This window comes from Oreochromis aureus, linkage group 1 (assembly GCF_013358895.1).
Source record: "Oreochromis aureus strain Israel breed Guangdong linkage group 1, ZZ_aureus, whole genome shotgun sequence".
In the NCBI taxonomy this organism is placed as follows: Eukaryota; Metazoa; Chordata; class Actinopteri; order Cichliformes; family Cichlidae; genus Oreochromis; species Oreochromis aureus.
In genome coordinates this window covers 16,144,004-16,165,731 of record NC_052942.1, presented here as the reverse complement: position 1 = coordinate 16,165,731, position 21,728 = coordinate 16,144,004, and the positions used below count along the sequence as shown (strand labels likewise).

Genomic DNA, 21,728 nt, shown 5'->3' with positions numbered 1-21,728 from the left:
TACTTTATTAATTCCTTCTTTAGTTTGACATCATGGAAACCATGAAAAAAATGCAAAATTTATTTTTTTAAACATATTACAGAACATGTTTTTACAAATGTTTGTAAGAACTCACTGTGGAGACCTCCAGCAATGAGTCCTAATGGCTTTAGACCTAACAGAAATGCATTGATTATTGGTGCTCCAAATACAGAGCTCATTTAAGCAAGCTTGTATGTGTTGAGGATCCGCTGATGATTACAACAACAATAATTAACTTTTTTCACATAATATAGGTCTTCTGTCTGAATTAATACATTGGGGTTATCATTAATAATTTGTTGGGAAAGCAAAACCAATTAAACATATCAATATTTTTCCAAATATAGTTTGCAAACATGATTTCCTATTTTCAAGTTTACTATGTTGTATTTGGAAAAGTTGCACATCACTGCATTTTGCAATGCAAATATGACCACGTGCACATATGATGCAAACTACAACATTTTCCTTCACAGAATACACTGCTGGATTTGATGGGCAAGGCAGCTGTATTCCCTATAAAAATCTATAAAGCTACCTTTCATCTAGGGGAATGCTGAAATTTTGGGTGTAATTTGCATGTCACAGATTATACTGGTAAATTATTTTAAAAATGAACCTCGAAAATAAAGTCCTGAAAGACGCTTCAGTGGTTCAGTGTAATAAAAAACAATGTAATAATAAAATATTAACTTTTCAGATACACAGCAGCACAAACGCTTTCTATTTGGGTTACACTGTAAACAAATATAGCTGTTCTCTAGTAAACTCACTACACAATGAACTTCTGGCAAAACTTGAAGTAAAGAATGACTTACTAGGTAGAAATTATTAAGAAAATCGGTCACTATAGGTCAATACACTCCCAGTAACAACAAGATATTTAGCTTCGGATTTCCATCTTTATAGTTTTTATAAAATGATAATTCACAGTAACGTACAAAAAAGGAAAAAAATGAATGACAGAAACTAACGGCAAATTGAAAATCTCTTAAATAGATGCAACAAATAGCTCATTCATTCAGTTAGAAAACAATTGCATTGCAATATTTTGTGAAGCCTAAATGATCTAATTTGTAAATAACAATACAGAGTGACCGAATATTAGCATAATTTCCACTACAAGTATTTCAAATTACATCTGCCCCACAGCTTAGCCCCCCAAAGCCATTACTCATATCTAAACCAACATGTCCTGTGCACATTGTATCTTAAGCCAGGACATCTTCTCAAGATCTAATATGATTAGAATTGACTGACTTCAAAATAACCTTGTACACTGATCCCAGTTTGAAAACATCACCAGTACTTGTTTGATTGTTTTTAGTGGTCTATTAAGTGGATCACAGGCTTCCATGTGTTCTCACTCATTTTTCATACCACCAGAGAACATTTGGAGTAAATGTACGTGATGAATATGTTTAAGTTAAATCAGTTAGAGAGCGACATCAGTGTAGAATCAATTTAAATGCCATTATTCAATGTTACTCTTCATTATCCCTAAACAATGAGAATATTTTAATGTATACAGACTTCTGAAAGAGAAGCAGCAGGAACATATTCAAATATTTTTAGTAACTGTATCCGATTGGACTGAAAAAAACCCCAGTGTGGATGTTATGTGCAAGCTTTCATATAATTCTATATTAATCCCAGTATTGAAAACAACTTCAAAGTACGCCTTACACACAAGATGCTGTCAGAGGCACTTTCCAGTGTGCCACAGCAAACCTGCAAAACTGTAAAAGAAGTGGTTAATGAATTTACTTCAGGGCAACTTGTCCTAAAATAACCAATATCAGGCCAAAATGAAAGAAATACCCATTGTCCCACTGCGATTGCTTTGCTTTGCAACAGGCCGGTCATTAATTGGTGACAGTCAATTAATCACAGCCGGCACAGACGGCTGCATCTATTGATCTTGTCCCAGCACTTATTTTTCATCCCTAAATGACACCGATTGCCATATTTGACCAGCATGTGTAATGGACAGTGAAGAACCAATGACCCAAGTGTCATTCTTGTCACTGGTCGGGATCTCGATCCCCTCCCCCATCTCTGGCAAATAGCATCTTTACCATTTAGCTGGGAAAGGTTTAGACTGCCCTAAGAGCACAGCAGCGACACAGTGTGCTCTGGTGCTCAGATGACCTTTTCTGTTTAAGGCTTAATCTCTGACAAATGCTTGCTTTAATTAGCCTGATACCCCCTGCCTAGACTGCCTCCCCACTCTCCCTCTCTCGCTCGGCATGTAGTGTTCTGCTTTTCTCTCTCTCTTTTCAGTTTGACTTTTGGAAATCCTCAAACTCTCATCGGTGTGATTTATATTAAAGTCAACTGACAACCATGGAGCCTGAGGTAAATGAGATAATACATTTAAAAAAGCTGAAAAACCTGCCCATTGTGTATCGCTATTTTATTGGAAAAAAAATTAAGTATCTTTTTTCAACACATAATTGTAATCATGGGATTTCAGGATGTCTTCCAGCACATTATTCAGCACACTCTAGTTTGTTTAGCACAATAATACAAATAAGTGCACATAATGAATATCTAGGACTTGAATTTGAAAGTGTGTCCACAGAACAAAGCACAGGGAAAGAGGTAGGTCAGGATTTGTTGGAGTAAAGATTAGCCAGGGCACATTAGGAGGCTTAAGATAACACACAACAGCAACCTGCATGCCTCATCTATCGATCAGGCTCTATCAGAGACGGGGAGTGTGTGTATGTGTGCAAATTCAAGAAAATGCCAGATGGTTTATGCTTTCAACAATCGTAAAGTACTTGAAAGTACCCCTAAGTGATGTCATAATTTAATAGAGAAATTGTGTAATATTTGTAGAAAGTAAATATGTCAATTGCACAAGAAGAAGCCGATGCAGAGTCTTCTGAAATTTGATTGTCTAGATTAAACTGGGCAAATGTTGCTGAACTGTTTATAATACTGTTGAAATCAAATCCTCTCACAGCCTCTGCTTCACCCAGAGACTCCACAAGAACATGCATCCTTTCCACTGCAGGAGCAAACACAAGAAAAAGAGATGCATGGCTACAAATCCCTGTTTTATTGGAAAGGGGCCTAATTATTAGGATGTAAGTCAGGCTGTGACTGGAGGGCCGTCTCCTTGATGCGGGCCCGGTTTATATTTATCCCCTTCTCTGCAGCTACAGCAGCAGTGCCACCATCACTACCAGCAGTGTGTGGCGCTTTTATTACATCGCCCACAGGCAGGTTCAGCCCTGTCACAGTCACACACATTCAAGCATACACTCACACACACACACGCACACACAGCCTGCAGGACCGGCAGCCAGTTGAGTCCCCTCCACAGCAGAGTTGCCCTGCATCCCCATGCAGAGCCCCACATGGGCCCATGGGACAGTGGAGGGAGGGAGCGGGTATTATGGTAATACTATGGCCTGCTGCTCCCTTCCCCTCTCCTGCAGCACAGCTGGGAAAGACCATCATTACAAGTATTGTAGCAATCTGTTTAAGAGGGACACATTGGAGAGATTGGGTGACAGAGAGAGGATGAGTGCTGCATACATAGATCACATAAAATATGATTTAAATGTGTGTGAGGGGACCAGGAATAAAATGCAAAACTTGTTATGAACACCTTATATCAAGTCTACTGTCAGAATGGCCAGCTGTAAATCTCTATTTTCCCCTTTTTTACTTTTTTATTTTATTAAAGGTTTCTCGTGTTGAGCTGGTCATATCTCAAGATAGGGGGCCTGTGGCACATAAGGAATAAATAGGACATAAAGTACTTGAATCTCTAATGCCTCATATAGCTTTACCAATCCATATTGTAGTGTGTCACAAGCTGGAAATCCATTAGAAAACGTCTGAAATCAAACAGCCCTGAAATGGTGCGACCGCACTGCTGTTAGGGTCAAATTACCCTGATTTCATGTACAAATTCACTAACCAATTATTTAAGGACACAAATTGAGTACAGGAGGTATTCCTGTGTGAAGGTAACCCCTTACATCGCATATCTCACCGTATCAGTTTGAATAGCAATAGGTTAATGATTATATATCAAGGACGTCTGATCAGAATAAACAGCCTACTCCACTATTCTGGGAGAAGATTAGACCTTTGACAGAGCAGTCACTCACTGTCGGATTAGGCTGCTCAAAGCCATTCATCTACTTGTCTTGTTTTGGAGCAAAAAAGAGCAGGCTGTGAGTCAGAGCCTTCCACAGACTCCATCATCCTCACAGCATTTTTAGGAAACAGAGATATCCATTACATCCTCTTTCTCCCCCCTCCACCCTTCTTCTTCCTCCTGCCCTCCTTCTCGTTCTATTTCCAGCTCAGTTTTGAACAGAAAGTTCGATTGATAAAGCGCAGAATCTATAAGCGCACGCACAGAGGTGAAGGGTTATTGAATATTCTGAAGACGAACTATTAAAAATGCATATTATCTCATTATTCCTGCTGCCAAATAACTCGAAACTGTATATGCCAGAAGATGGAAAATGGCTCTCCTCGTCTTCTTTTCTTGACCTGACAGAGGGCGCATGAAGAGGAGAGAAGGGAGGGAGCAGAATGGTCTTTTGAAAACTGCTTCACTGCACTAATGTTCCTGAAACCTGAGCTCTTATTGGATCTGAAGGGCATTATAAGACAAGGCATCCTCCACCCTCTACCCCTGTTTAAAGGTGAGGATTAAAGGTGAGTGTATTACTGACTTCCTCACAGCAGCAGTTGGTGAGAACGCGCTGTTTATTGGTGATGTCACGTTATTTTCTTTTGTAAAAGCAGCCACTGAGAGGGCTGGTGAAATAATGTTCAGAAAAGACATTTGTCAGCACTTACCCTCCCCCTGCGCCTCACTCTTACCACACACACACACACACACACACACATTAACATACTCTCTCTCGCATGTGCACATACACACACACACACCAGGAGGCCTTATTAATTATTTGTAGCCACTTGACTTCATATTGTGCTTCCAGTGGCTTGGTCAAAGATTATAATTACCACTTCCCTGTTTGTATCATTTTCCATCTCCTGTGCTTTTAGTGCAGTATTACTTCTCTTGTCCCCCTCTCTCTCCCTCTCTTCCTCCCTCTCTCCCCGTATACACAAGACCAAAAGTGCAGGCACATCATTTATTGATAAGACAAAAAGAATGTAATGAAATTATCAATGTTCTTGAATTAATTATGAACATGATTAAGAAAGCTAAAATCTCAGGAGCCAGTCTCTCATTACCCATTCACTCTTAGGGATTGCTTTCATTCAGGGAAGGAGAGGCGAAAAAGCCTTCCAGCAGAGCCCACTCCGGCTCAGCTCTTCTCCCCGTGTGCCTGTCCCCTTGTCTCTGCTTGCCAGGCCAGTTGACCAACCCTCACAAACTAGCCACCGGCCCGCCTGGACAGCTCTCTCGCACCCAGGCTTGTTACTGTGAGGTAGTCAGACGCAGCTAGCTGCCTCGTGGCCTCTGACATTTGCGTGGAGGACAAAAAAAAAAAAAAAAAAAGGAGGATGTGCTCAACTTTCCTCTCCTACACCTGCGATCACGCTCTGGGGTCTCGAGGTAAGTGAAACTTTTATCATTAACTTAAACGGTTTAAGTTTAATCAGTTGTAGCTGTGTTTTCCACACTGTCTATGTGTCTATTAACTGCTACAAGAAATAACTTTCACTATATCATATCAGTCAGAGTGAGTGCTTTCTTCATCTTAATTTACAGGGAAAATTAGAACAACATAACTATATTGCTAACTAAAAAAAATGCATTATGCTTTACTTTCAGCAGACTGATTAAAGTGTTTGAATACAAAAACTGAATTTGTGGTAAAAACAGACCTCTGTAACACAATGGTAAAATAGACATAATAATGCATATTGGATATTACAAGTTAAATGAAGAATTGAATCTTTTACTGATGCAGTCCGTTCATTTGTTTCTGTTTGATTTTGTCACACCAGTGTTAGAGTGGCAGTGTGTAACTCCTTCTGCAGTGATTTAATTTAAGAGCTGTCTATTTCCACCGTGCAGTTTATGGTTGATATGAAGTGAACTGCTCTACCTCTATCACACAACTATGAGCCCGAATAAATATGAGATCCTGCTGACAAAAACAAAATGTAGTACATGTAATTTTGACCTTTTAAATAATCAAATGTATTTGCAATGATGCATTTGTGATTACGTTTGTAGAGCATGCCCACTTTGTATCAATGAGTGTAATTTCTCATGATGTTTAACTCATTTCAGCAGCTATTTATCCATTTATATTCAGTGAGAGCAACAGAAATGCTCAGCGAGAGCTACGTATATTTGGTTCGCTCGAGCTTTCTTTTGCTCTGTCACAGGGGACAGTATATGGGGCAATACTCCCCAAAGTATTGGGAGTTTCAAACAAAGTCTCTCTTTTCTGTCTTTCTAGCTTTCACTACATGTGCACACTCTCACACACTCTCAACTACAACCCTGCACACACACACACACACACACACACACACACACACACTTAACCATACTGTAGATATAGAATGATAAACCTAAGCCTTTTTTTTTACTCACACCACAGTCCAAATAGAAATCAGACAAACCTACATATGGAAACGCCACAGTATATTCACACTAATGTGCACACAGTTTATTCATCTCACAATGATTCGTGTTATTTTATGACACTCTGAAGTTAACCATTAAGTGATAACCAATTTAAGGTGAAATACAAGAGATATTCAGGCTTATACTTTTTACTGACAGCGAGAGCTTTGTGTGAAATTCAAAAAATATTGCTAAAGTGAGATATGTAGAGCATTCCTTTTTTCTTTCTCGAGAATTATTATTATTCTTGACTTCTCCGTCAGAATTTTTTTTAAAAAGACTCACTTGAAGGAAACAAAGACAACAGAGAAAAGGAGAGAGATCTTAGGGGTTAATGGCAATCCTCCTGTCCTAGCGATTGATCCAAGTATTGGATCGCCCATAAAGCTGCAGTTACTGGATATTACCCGCTATCGGCCTGCAGTGATGGCCTGGATAAGAAGTGCTTACCAAAGAGGATGCTCCTTCAGGGCAGATACAGTTTCCCAGCCCTCTGGGAACAACAACCACATGCCTGCTGCTTGCTCAGGAACTTTCTTCCTCATTGAGTAAATCCAGGGCTCTTATCAAGTTACTGGCCTAGTGAACTGCTCAAAAAATGTTTAAACCTCCTTAGATTTTTGAGCTGTGTTGGGAAAGGGCAGTAATCAAAAGGTACCTGCGTTTCGTAGATAAGGGTGTTGATTGTTTGGTTTGGTTTTATGTCGGATGAAATGGGGGTTATCGCAGATTCAGATCTGAGCAGAATGCACTTTTGCTGATTTTTACTGGGTTCACTTGCAAAGTTGCTGAATTACCCATATCAGAACTGTATGTACTTAACAGAAAGTTTACTTTGTTTCATCCAGACATTGTTAATCGTCTTTAGTAATTATTTCAGTTGCTTTTAAAAAAAAAAGAAAAACCCTCAAATGGGCTTCAAGAAGCTTGTCCTCTGACTAGTCCTGTCTGTTGTAGTTTTCCTTGAGACTTGTATTGCGAGTAGCCGATTCCAGATCTGTGCCAAGGTGGGCAGCACTACCCATGAGCATCTGCTGTATGTCTCTCTGTGGTATTACCCATGAAGCACCTGGCTCACACCACACACCAGCAACCAGAGCCCAGATGGCAGCTAAGCAGGCTAATTATTTCAACACAAAACTCCACTGTCCCACACCGGCACTGTGGAGCCGCTTTGGCATTCTGCATCTCTGTCTCTAGATCTGCCGAAGAGCATGTCTGCCATGGAACTATAAAGATGTCAAGTGGGTAATAATAGTCATAGACAGGCCCCCACACAGTGCTTGGCATCCAGATGTAAGGTTGGTCATAAGTGGTCTCCTTTAGAGGAACAGAGGCATTTGGCAACGTTTGATAGTGCATTGTTTTTGCCCTCATTGCTCATTGATGCAAATTCATGCTCATAATATTCCAGAGTTGATAACAGCATAAGTTTTAGTCAGTCTTTTTTTTTTTTTAAATCCACTCATGAATATAAGCACCTGGAAAATGCTGACTCGGATTCTTAACAGTATTCGATCGCAGTGGAAGCAACAGTAGCCAATTGTTTTTCCCTCAAAACATGAGCACAATAAGAATCGTTTTGTGTATTTTCTTTTCAGCCACCAAATAACTGTGACATCTCCTTCAGCCTCCCTCTTCATACATTTATTTACGGTTATCCACTGTGTCCCCTGGTGGCCATAGAGAGGTGCTGTGACGTCTTCAGATGCCGACACCGACCCAAAATCATTCACTTACCTCCTCTGTAATGTTGCTGTATCATCTAGGACATACTGTGTCCTTGTTTCAATTACAGCAGCACTCCCAGCGCATGCACTACATCCTGTTTGTGTATGGCATGACAGGCTTAGCGCTGTCGATTCAATTTTCAAGAATCCACTGACACTTACAAGCTCTAAACTACTGCAGGTGTAGTGCACTGCAGGCTTTAACCAAATTACAGCTGGTCTGGTAATCAAGCTGTGTCAATGTCTTTATCTAACATCAGAGGCAGCAGTTTCGCTCTACATCCTCTCAGAGGTTGATGAAGTGTTGCCATTAGAGCACATCTCCTGCCTCTTCAGCCGCATCAGAGGAAGAATAGGTTGTGCTAGATAAAGCTGTCACTTAGAACAAGGTGCAGCGGCCACAGTGATAACCTACTGACTCCATCATTACAAACTCCACTCTCTAGTGGGAGGATGGCCAATATCTTTATCTACTGGTTCTTGTTGGAGAACTATATTGCTGCCTGTAGCTATTGTGTTTTGTATTTTATAGACATGAAGAATATGGATTGACATGCAAAATAAGTAAATTAGGAGAGCGGTTAAGCTACTAGGCATCTTCCACATCGTCCTCATCCCACATTATTTATTGGAAACATTAGAACTTCCTGCTAACTCTGTGCTGTGTGCTTTTTCTTATGTTTTCCAGTGTTTGAGAACTGAAATATTTATAAATGTCCAGCACAATAAAATATTTTACTATCTTCTATAATGGTTAATAAGATGTAGATATCTAGAGTTGGTTGTCAGAGAAGTCAGAACATTTACATTCAAATAAATACATTTATTGCGATGTCCAGCCACTAATTACAGTTTTTTACGTGGAAAGGAAATTGCTAAACTATTTTGTAGACTCAAACTCAGAGGCAAATTAGCTGAAGTAAAGCAATAAAGACTCTAATTTGTCCCAGTACAGTTCTATCTCATCCTTTCACCCCCCTCCTCCTCTTTCCCTCTCCCTAAAGTGTATCCCATCTGCTTTGGGGACTTCTCGCCAGCATGCGAGAGCAGGATAAGCACACCATTTTCCTGTCAATACTTTGCTATTAGCCTCTGCAGATCCATATATCACTGAGCTGTAGCGTATGAGCTGGTGTAGGTTGTGTTCTTCTTATCTGAATGGCCAAGGCTGGGGTTCTCCTCTCTGCCCTGCACTTTGATTTATCCAGTCAGTAGGTTAATGAGAGATAGCGGTTGGCCCTTTACTCTTACCCTGGGTGGTGGAGGGGCATGTGCATGTAGACCGGTAGGATAGAGTAAGAAAGGCACTACATAATGTATTGTAAGAGAGTTTCCAATAGCAATTGAACAGTGGAAAGAAAATGTATGTTAATGCTTGGAAATAGCTAGTTTTCTAATTTAACTTTTGTTCAGATTAAACTAGTTTTACTTTAATCTTAATAGCACACAAAGACAAACATCTTGTGTATCACTTAAAATGCTCATTGAAAAATTAAGTAAATTGCAAGAATCTGTGACTCAGATGTGTATTTTCCTTGCTCTATCTCATTTCTGCCATATTTATAAGTTATTCTTTGCCGTTAGCCTGTACTGCTTTAGTCTCACTGAGCATTCTGTTATTTAATTCATTTGGGCTTGTTCAAGTCCAAGATCCAAACTTTTAACCCTTTTTTTATTTAACAAAAGCCTAAATCAAGAGAAAAATAAATGCTATAAACGATTCAGTTGTTTTGTTTATTTGTTTGCTTTTTGTTTTGTTTTTTTTATATACCATTTGTATTAACAGTTGGTTGGCTGGTTTGTTTGTTCGTTCATTCATTGGTTAGTTGGTTTGTTGGAGTTTAGTGTCATTGGTTGGTTTGTTGGTTCATTCATTGGTCCAGTTGTTTGTTCATTTGCTCATTTGTTCGTGTGAATGGTCTGAAGGGGAGTTTAGTGAATAGGTAAGTGTACAAGTCAACTATGATATTTGTGTTGACAACCATGATGGTACCTGCTCACTTTAAATGCTGAAAAGAGTTAATGCAAACTATATCTATATAATGTAATAACTATATATGTTGTTTCAACAGCAGATATTGGTGCTGACAAGAGTGTGATCTATGGTGTAATTACAAGCCTCCTGCAGAGAAAGGAAAATTATGGGTCTCATGACAACACCGTCTGTGGCAGCTTACACCTTAACTTAAACGCTATATTTATTCATATTCATGGACAAGAGGAGTATGATAAGTAGTGAGTAATGATAAGAGGCCGACCCTAAAATGAGATGTGTTGCCTTTCAACACTTCCCTAGATATGTGAGTTGCATTGCCTGTTACATCAGTGAGTTTATGACCTGCAGATATTTGGCCTCAATCCAGTAAGAAACTGCCTAATGAGCAAGCTGTGTCAGTGTCTCTTACAGCTCCCTCTCAGCAGTCTGCCTGTACAGTTTGCAGTGTGTGTGTGTGTGTGTGTGTGTGTGTGTCTGTGTGTCTGTGTGTGTTTAAAAACAAGTGAAATTCTCTATGTTGAAGGCATTTAGCTGTGGGATAGAGGAGGAACTCGGGAACAAACACACACACACAAGCACAACAGGGGAAGACAAACCACTGCCAGATAAATGTCCTACTTAACTATTACAGAACATTTGAACAAGAAGACAAAACCCACCCCCCCACCCCAACACACACACACACACCTTACATGAAAATATTCAGCATATGGTTGTATGCTTCTAGCTTGTTTCCCAAGGCCAGTTTCCCAGCTGGCTCCCTGAGAGAACAGAAAAAAAAGGGGGAGAGAAACAAGGGCTCAAAAATACAGGACAAGTGAAAGAAAAAGGAAAGAAGGAGATGCACAAAAATAAGAAGAGCAAGAATGGAAAATGCGGGGGAAATGAGAAAAAGTAGCTGAAGGACTTGCATGTGCCTCCCATCCCTACTCAGCCTGTGACAGATGTATCACAGGTTCAGACTGTTAAGTACCTGATAATTGGTTTGCCTGTGAGGCATCAGTCATTACGGTTCTGTAGCAACTAACAAGGCCCTATAGGGGATGACAGCTTTTCTCTGTGATTTATACAAGGTCTGAGAAAAGTGGTCCTACACCCTCCCAGACCTTTGTTTTTGAACAGCATCCGAAGATCCTGAAAGTGTAAGAACTTCTAGCGTAAGAACTCTAAGTGACTGGCAGCATATCGTTGCACTTCAACTGTCAATATTGATCCTATGAAACAGCAGTTTACTCCAAAAGCTGTGGGTTATAAAATGTGGCTCAAACCGCATTTGCACACATTTTGAAGACCTGAACATGCCGTATTATTCCTACTCCTCAGTGGAGTGATTTGAAATGAATCGTTCTAGTTCAGGTCTTTGTAATGACCAATCCACAGGTATCTTAGTCACAGTTTGTTTAGAGTGGCACACAGGAGACAAGCGTGATATAGGTATTCTCAGTAATGCTGTTGCCATCAAACACGTCTCATTAATAAATCAGGGAATCGTTTCATGTCTGTCTGGCTGTTCTTTGACTGTCAGCTTCAGACTTTGATAAGACCAGAGTAAGTGCCGTGTTTAGTTTGAAGTTGTTCACATAAGCGGTGATCTTTTCAGTTTTCCCTGTTGCTAGGCGCCAGGCAGTTTTGTGACCTCATAGGCGATGTCACAAATCTCCACGTTGCCTAGCAATCCATGTGGAGCGTCATTATCTGTGATCTCACAGTTCAGATAAGAGTCAGCAGTTCAGATAGCATAGTTTATAAGTAAGCCTCTAAAAGTAAAGAGCACTAGATGTGATGTCAGATCACACCAGAGTTTAACTGCTAACAGTGACATCTGCCTTTGGTCGTGCTAACTTGCCTTTAGTAGCAAGTAGTGCACTAATATTTAAAGCATAGAAACACATATAATAGTGCAAGGGAAATCATTTCATATCAACAGAATCGATCGTTATCTTCTGTCTGGGAGAGAAAGGTTTTTAGGCCGTTTAACATAAAAGACTAGAAACAATTGTAGGAATCACAATATTACAAGAGGAAATACTCTTCTTTAGATCAAGGAAACTAAATTAAAAACCTTCATCTCACCCCTGACATTTAAAAAGCCCATATGAATAAATTTTTTTTACTGTTTTGTTCTAAACCAATATTCCTTTTTGCCATCACTGTTCCAGATAAGAAGAATGACAATGTTGTATAAAATAAAAAAATATTTTAAAAAAGACTCTTTTCTCTGATGAAAGTACTGTATCTGATATATATTTTATGCCTTTGCAAAAGCATTCTACACAAAATTTCACAAGATAGATGTTATTACTTTCTTACAGCCTATGATATATGTTCCTATTGTAATTTGTAACAGCTGGAGGCTTCAAGAAACCCTTTCTGGACTGATTCTCATGATCGAATGGCCCCGTGCACGTCTTCATTATTATCATGGTTGCGCTGCATTGCACTTTAACGAACAATAACAATAATAATAGAAAAGCCACCTTGCAATCGGTCTTGAAAGGGTTAACATGACTCGCACGTGCCGCCGCCTCAACATCCATCATGGTTCTACGTAACCAAATCATAGCTTCAATCACAAGGAAGATTAGATAGTAGTCTATTAATCTCCCATATTAAGCAGATCCATTTGTGAAAGCAAACGGCCCAGAGAGGCCATGCTTTCACTTGTTGTCTCTAAATCTGATTAGCAAGTATAACGACATGTTGCTGAGGGTCACAAGAGATATAGATTGGTCCTGCCTGCATCTTACTGGCTTGTGTGTTGGAAGAATGAACAATTTTATGTTCAAGGGCTCTTGGGATTCCTGTTGTAGACACCATTGTGTAATGGTGGTCTTTGGGGGGGGGTCATTTTGAGCAGTGTAGTATGTTTTCGGTGAATCATTTTCAATAGGTTTGTCAGTCTTTCTAAACTCTCAGATACTGTGAAATAAAATGCAAATATTTGTTCACGTCTTGGTACTTTCTGAGAGAAGACTAAGAGAGAAGACGTGTTTGATTAATAAACAAACAGCGCATATTTCCAGCATTGTCTGGACAGACTGGCTTTCCAGCTGGAGGCCTAAATAAAAGAGCAGAAGTCTGGCGTGTGAATCTGTGCTTCGACGATAAATACTTCTGTCCTTTCACAAACACCAGCGCAAGAAGTCACTTGTTTAATTAGAGGCGTGGAGCAATACCAAAGCATACTTTACTAAGTATAAAGGATTTCAAGACCACAGAGGTCCATAAAGTACACTTGACTTTCAAAGTTAAATTGTCATATCGACTTCATAATAGTGCTACAGTAGAGCTCCTGAGGAGACATAGATCGCTGTATGTTTGATCTATGACCCTTTCAGAGGTCATGGTGTTAGTAATAACCACAATGAGGAACATGTAATGATGTCATTGGTCTTTATTTAGCCTGCTTCCCTCTGCACACACTGGAAGAGGGCTAGCAGAGTCTGTGTCTGTCAGGTATCTGGTTTCTCCTACTGTCTTGGCTGGGACGAGGAGGAGGAGGAGGAAGAAGAGGAGGAATATCCGTTTACAGCGGGGAGCAGTGAGCATGGGGACAGATCTGTTTACTTGGGGAAGTTAATTGATTGGGTGGAAAGGTGGTGAGGGGAGAGAGGAGGAAAAGTAGTTGAAGGGGCAAGGATTAGGACGATATTGATCATGTGACTGCTCCTGCCACAACCTCCAATATGCTTGTGTGCTTTTTATTGCACTGTAATGTCAAATGAGATTGTTTCTTGTAAAAACAGGACAGAAAAACAACATGTGCTCAATGAGGAGGGCAAGGCAAGACAGTGGATCATTGATGTGAGGATCACTCATTAAAAGATCAATTTTTATTTTTTTCCATTAATACTTTGGCCTAAACAAAGGGTATGTCACAGAATATATCCATGTATACCAACTCAACAGCTCAGTAATATCTAGATTTAAAATCATTAATAATTTTGAGACACAAATATCTGAGATAAAGGCAGAGAGCTTGTGTATTACCTTAGAGCACGTAACAGTTTTAGTGCACACGAGCTGCTTGAGCTGCAGTTAGTGTAACGTATATTAGCTTTCTTATTAGCTTCATTAGTGTTTGTTTTTAAAATCAGTCTTTATTACTCTTAGGAAATGTTTTTTGTTGTCTTTTATGAACATGGAGCACTAGGCAGAGTGCTAAGAAGACAAACAAATATAAGCACGGTCATGCGCATTGTGTCCGTCAGGGGAAATAGAGAATGAGATGGTGAACTGCTGCCTGCATGCCATCCACTTTGTACTGGATAGACCACATTAATTATTTAACAGCAAGGCTGCTAGCTATTATTACAGAAAAACAGTGGACTGCATCTGGACCCTTTCCTGACGTTTCTATGTCAAATACACACCTTGCCCTTGTGGGCACACCAAACCGCTGTGGAGCATGCATCTTAAAACAACGGCATGGTGCAAAACTCGCTGCCTGCTATGTTAACAGTTTAATCACATGAGGTGCAGTATTTCTGAATGAGACTGTAAAAGCGAAGCACTTTGTGGCATGTGTGCCCCACCGCTACAGACATATGCATGCCTCTGTGCAGGATGCTCACCTGTGTTTTTGCATGTCTAAGTATGAGTGAGCCAGACAGGTGTACAACTAACGCCTGTTTAAGAGGAGCAGGAAAGCTGATGGTGGGGGGGGGCAGCTGCACGGATTTGTTTGCCATGGCCATACAGGCTCCTTACCGTCAGTCCGTCCTGCCTAGATGGGCATTTCTGTTATTCACTCAGAGGTTATGGTTTTAGATTGAGGGCAAAGCTTTGCAGCCTCCGGACTGTTTTGAAGGAATCCATTGTCAATAGAGATGTAGCGGGGCTAGGATTGTTTGCAGAGTTAATAGTAGTTTGATGATGTCTTTCTCAGTGACCTGAAGAGAAATTGACCCCTGTTGTGTGAGTATTTCTAAAATGTCACCCGCACAATTATGGTTGGAGTGTCCCTGGGCTGTTGTATGTAGGGCTTGTTTTATCTGAGACTGAGTTGTCCTCACACAAACACACACACACACACACACACACACACACACACACACACACACACACACACACACACACACACACACACACACACACACACACACAAAAGTACTGCTGCAGTTTAATTTGCTGACCCATACCTCTACATCTTCTGAAAACGTGTTCCTTGAATGTCAGTAGAAATTAGGTTCCCCGTGGTGAGGATGAAATAATTTATTCATCATCAGTGACTTAAAGTGTTTCAACATGAACCTTTTACAGATACAGTACGTATTGGTTCTTCTTAACCACAGCAAAGTGGGATATTTTCAGCTGTAGAGTTGTATGGATACATTTGTTCATTGTAAAAAAATAAAAATAAAAAAAAATTATAAAAGGTCTCAGTTGCATTTACACATGCAGACACAGAAAAGGAAGAGATGATGTAGATATCGACAGAGGTGTCCATGACAGGGTAGAATTGCATTCATCAGTCGCTGTTGTTACTCCCGCTCATATGTCTTGGAAGCAGCTCGTTTAAAACCTTTTTTGCTGACTTGTAAAGTTAAACTAATTTAATCCTCGTGTTGTTGTTAATTAATACAGCCAGGGAAGAAAGACGAAAAAATAAAACAGAGGTTAAGGAAAAGAGAAAGAAGGGGGACAGGGGGAAGAAAGCAAATCCTCTAGAGAGATGTATAATTCATGCTCATGACTGTGGGAGAGATTTTGTATGTGTGTGTGTGTGTGTGGTTCCTTCTGTTCTGAACAGTGTTTTATACTGTAGGGTGATCACTGTGTATTTGCTCAATCTCTGTCCCTGTGTCTTTGGGGTCTGGATAGCCAGCACACTGAACTGAGCGCAGGCCGAGACCTGAGTAAGTCACGGTTTCTCTCTTTCTGCATCTTGATTTAAACTGACTTCCACTGTGTGCATGCAATGTTCACTGTAACAGGCAGTGTTAGCAGTGATTCTACGCACACATCATTTTTCAGTTTTATTTCATTTGTTTTTTTATTAGGTATGTTAGACCTATCTTTTTTTTAATTTCCTGGAAAATTATTTATGAGAAGCAATAATAGTGAATCATCGTGCATGAATAGTTTTGGGACTCTCTAATTAGCATGCATGCATTTTTTTTTTCTTTTATTGGCTAAACTCAGTATTATTATTATTAGTATGTACTGTTATTTTACACTGATGTCACAGATTTTCAATATTACTGTTTAAATTTACTTTGAGTAAATATAAAGTAACTTGCACATTAGGACTTGGTGTTAGCCTCCAGCTCAAGGTAGGAACAAACGTCACTCTCTTATTTAAAAGGGGGACATTAGTTTGATTACACAGAAATGAAGACACACCTAAGTAACTGTCGACATTGAACCTTTGGGTTATGTTCAGAGACGTGTGATCTTTCTTTCAAGGTTTTTCCGCCATCTGCTTTGTGTGATCAGTAGCTAAACAAGTGAAAGCTAAGCTCCAAAGAAACTGACGGAATTAACTTCTTTAAGTTTGGATGTAGTGGCTGTTACGATGTCAAGAACAAACTTTAGGGCGCGGCTGCAGTCTTCACCTCATCATAAATTATAAAAGTAGAGGATCCCCATGCGTGTGAAATGGCTTTGTTCACAGTTTGTGTCACATCAGTGCATGATCAACTAGGCAAAACAAAAGCTTTTCAATATTTTAGTGTACAGGGACCGACAGAGTGAAGAGAGACATTATTGTACTGCTGTTCTTGCCTGTCTCTTCCTTTCCTATCTGGCGTCCTGTCCTCTCCCATCCTCTGAAGTACTCTCCTCTTCTCTAAGATTACAGCACCCCCTCTCCATGTCAGACTAACTTTTGCACAGCAAGTATTGACTCACATTCATCCCTCTTCCTCATTTATCATTGCTCTCCATCTGCCCTATGTCATAGGCACCATAAGCTTCAGTGTACAGCCTTTTTTTTCTTGCCCAGTCAACTGAGTTTGAAGCGTGTTAATCAAATTTCCTACAGGTACACCAAGATTTTGTGTCTCAGAGGTCCAGTAAAAATGCAGAACTGTAAAAATGATCAACAGGGGAGGGGCTATTGAACAGATGTGGAAACAGAGATTCTGAGACTAGATTACAGAATAAGAGAACAGCTTCCCTTCACATTTATTTATATTTCATTCTTATTTGCAGTTAAGCGAGTGGACTTTGCATCAGATCACTAATATATTTTTTCGTATACTTTCACTGAGTCCATCAGGGGGAAGGTTTCTACATCTCCCTACGATCCACTTTGTGTGCTTGTCCAAGGATTTGTCTGATTAGGCGCTGCCTAATTAGGTCTGACTAGGCAAGCTTTTAAGTCACATGCCATCACGCATGAAATATGGTTAAAAGATAGATGGGCAGGACATTAACTGTCAACATGGAGGAACACTGCTGGTGGGACTTTCACTTCTTGGTAGTAGTGAACTCCACCCTGCTTGTCCTGATGGGAGAAAACTCTGAAACAATATTTCATTGTTTGTTTTTTGCAAAAGAGTGCAGTTGATCCTTTTGTTAAAGCAATGTCACACCTAGGGATGACAAACCGACATTCCTTTAAATGCTTCAAAAGGCCAAGTGGTTTACATTTTTCTGTGTATTAGTGGTTAAATATATTTAAATGACACAGTACTAGGCAACCATTAAGCAAACTCTTCATTTATTTATTTATTTTTTAATTCAACAACATAATTTTTAGAAAGCAGTGCCCACATATCTACAGAAGCATCTTTATAGATGCATATGAGATGCATATCATAGTGTAGCATGAAGCAAATCATCACAGGTGCAAAGGAGCAAAGAGGGGTTCTTCAGTTCTTATGAATTAGGTCTTCCCACTGGTTGAATCGTTTCCCCCGCTGATGCAGCAACACTGCACAAAGCTGGAAAAGCAGCTAAAGCAGAGACACTGATAAGTGACAAAACAGCCGAGCGCTCAGATATTAATCGAGACATTTTAACTTTGTCATGAGAACATTTGCAAGCTGCAAGGCGCTCTGCTGATGTTTAGCCTGAGGCTGTGACAGACAGGAGGGGATGTTATGCTATCACAGCGTTTGATCACCGGCATCACGGGAACACAGGTATCAGAGAGAGACTCGTATCTCTCACAGCTGTTCAGATTCTGTCGTGGGGCTTGTTTAGATATTGGTGTAAATGGGATGAGGAAGATTTAACTTTGAAGATATGAGATTAATTTTTTTTTTCCCCTTCTGATCTCTTTCAAAAGCTGCACGCTGTGAGTCTGAGCCTTTTTTTTTTTTTTTTTGCTTTTTTTTAATGAAATAAATGGTTGAGGCAAATAAATTTGCATGACTCAACAGAAAAAATATTGTCCAGAGCTCTGTGTGTTAATAGGCTTCACAGTACAATTACTTGGCCTGTACATAATGGAAGTGCAATCAATGTATGGATCCTGCCCCCTACTGTCAATGATGGAAATGGCATCTATAATCAATTAGTGGTGACTCAAATGTTAGAGGGCTGCAGGCTAACAGCGATTAGCAAAAACTTTCCTTTTTGGTGGGGAAGATTTGTTGTCCATAGCCGCCAATTATGTCACATGTTACAACACACTGGGATTTGCTTTCAATATTTTGTTCCTGGTTTATTTTCAGCATGTCTGCTTCATTGTTTCAAGGAGCAATGAAGGAGCTAATTTTCTTCAGTTGTAGTGTTTCTATTATCAGCTCTTCATTGTTGTTTCCTCTTTATCTCATAGAAACCCCCCCACCCTGGAATCAGTGCAGGCCTCATGTTATATGCAGGGAACACAGCAACCTCTTCTGGCCAAAAGTGAATGCAGCAGAGAGTGTGTGCTGAAGCCAGCATATAACAAGTGAGTAACACCTATTATCACTGTTGACAGCGGTACTTGACAAAACTAGGTTTGCAGAAATTATGACGCCTCGGGAAATGAAGTGGCATTTTATTGTCAGTGCCACATTGTTGCCAAATAGTTAAGAGTTTGAAATGGAGCCACTGACTCTAACTGACATCTCATAGGAAATGTTAAAACCCCAGATGCCTGGCATCACATCTCAACAGATAACCGACTAGTAATTTGACTTGAGAAAAATCATATTATTGCCTGGGGAAGCATTAAAAAGTATTCCATGATCAATGTATCTGATTAGTTTGCTTTGACGGTACACTGGTGAGCTAATCAGGCCAAAGGGATCAATGGAGCACTTGACACTCTGTCTTTCATTCCTTCTGTCTTTGGATAACTACAATGTAAATGACTGGGTACTAAAGGAAACCCTACTGGGACGAATACTAAACTCTGCCTGTGCTGCATTGTGCACAGGGGAATCTCTGCAGACACTTAGCCAGTTCTTAATCAGTAGCGTGCAAAAAATAGGTCCCTATTACACAGCCCTCTCTGAGTCTCTTATCATCATATTTGTCAGAGCTGCTTTATTCATTTCCAGATCAGTTTCCTCATACTGTAAACTTTACAGCCCTCATAGCAAATCCTTGAGGTGCGATCCTTATTGTTCCTGATTGGCTCTGAACCTCTTTTTTCCCTCCTTTTCACGCTCTGTGTTCCCATTTCTTTCTCTGTGTCAGGCACTGAGAGCTACGAGGATACCAGATGCCGTCCCAGCCTATTTGTCTTATCTGTTTTCACAGACAAACTAATTGCTATACAAAAGGTGCTGGCGTGTCCTGTTGAGGACCCTTGTAAATGCTTTACATCCACCGCTCCATTCTGCCTGCCAGTAAACTGGCTAAATATAAAAGGATCACAAAAGAGTGTGATTAGGGATACAGAAGAGGGGGAGGAGGCTGCGGTCCCACACCAGTGTAAATGGGGCACCTGAAACTGTTAGCTTAACATAAATGAAACCTAATTTTTGAAGCCGCCCAAACATAAAACTTAAGAGGAGATAATAAACGTTTTATTATTGTTGGAACATTGTTTGTTTAGAGGTTGTAGTGCCACCTGTTAATATAAGACACACACACACAGGTAGAGCAGATCCTTTTTTTTTTTTTCAAACACAGTGTAATAAATTATTTTAACTTAGATTTTCTTTAATGATTTTTCCATCAGTTGAATAAAAAAAATTCTCAATAAAATGTCTTCAAATTCTCTGATTTTTTCAGCAACTATTAAAAAAATATATAATGTATTAAGCAGATCTTATTATACTAAAAGCTGAAATATAGATGTACTCCATAACAAGTAAAAGTACTCATGATACAAAAATGGCCCCTAAAAGTCCTGTGTTACATACATATACAGTGTGTTACATTATATAAAATAAATATATATATATATGGATAATTTTAACTAATGCATTAATGTGTAAGCAGTGATTTGTTGTTGTTTGTTGTAGGATCTGCTTTTATCCTGTTTCAGGTTTTATGAAGTGATGGTAAGTTTTGTTTGAAGAATTAGCAATTAAAGAAATAAGTGCATCAGAAATTTTGCATTTACAAAGCACTGTTGGACAATCTTGTTGGCTCTTAATGTGCTTTTTTAAGCCCCCCAAAATACAGCTGTGCACATGATATGCAGGAGCATTGAAGGCAGTTCAGTAAAATAACACTACTCACTTTGGCTTTAAAGAACAGATTGAAGAAAGGATGTTGGGACTCACATGTCAGTAAAGTTCAGTGAATGTCTCGCATAGCTGTGCTGATCATGTTAGCATCATCTGTCCACAGACAAAGAGAAATAAACAAGAGCCTAAGCATTCTGCTCAAAACTGCCCTCGTGGTAGTTCCAGCTACTGTCGGTGCCTCCCAGATCCTGCTAAGCCATTAAGAGACACAAAGGCAGAGTCTCGTGGCAAAAACAATGCAGATACATTGTCGCTGCTGGTAATAAAAACCTCTCTATTTGCAAAATGTCCACAGAGCTATGGACAAGCGTCAGAAAGATAGTATTTCTTTCTGGGCTATTTCGTTTCGTGTTGTGTTGCTGTAGGAATGAAAACATTTTTCTAATCTGTGGTCATATAAATGCTTTGTCCTGCCTCCAGATCTGTGAAACGTCTCGAATCATCTGATGTGTTCAAGCATGTGTTTCTGTGTGTGTGTCCGTGTGAGCCTGTCTGTGTACAGACCGAGAAAACAGAGAGCCCTTGACTCCCCATCTTGACAAAGTTGGGTAATTAACGACAGAGCCTATTAAAGGGAGAATATTCAGCCAGTGATAAATGGCTTTAATAACAGGCCCATGTTCTCTCTAACAGAGATAGATCCTGCCGCCACAGTCTCCCTGCCCACCAGATAAAACTACCCATACTCCCATCTCACCACCCTCTTCATCTTGCCTTTTCCCATCGGCAGTCTCGCTCTTTTTCTGTTTTCTCTGGCTTTGTGGTTTCTTTCTCACTAACTTTTAAATCATTTTCCCTTCTATCTCAAAGAC

General features: G+C 39.9%; 1 long non-coding RNA gene across 4 annotated transcripts in view; it reads left to right on the top strand.

The window, feature by feature from the left end:
• The window catches only part of LOC120438793, a 28,350-nt gene that overhangs the window by 1,933 nt on the left and 4,689 nt on the right, over window positions 1-21,728 (top strand). The window contains exons 2-5 of one of the 4 annotated variants that reach the window (XR_005612154.1): window positions 4,550-4,710; window positions 5,380-5,584; window positions 19,065-19,181; window positions 19,916-20,097. This is a non-coding gene — a long non-coding RNA (uncharacterized LOC120438793). Of the gene's footprint in view, window positions 1-4,549; window positions 4,711-5,273; window positions 5,585-19,064; window positions 19,182-19,915; window positions 20,098-21,728 lie in introns of those variants that run through there. The other 3 variants (XR_005612137.1, XR_005612148.1, XR_005612139.1) reach the window with 3 other exon arrangements.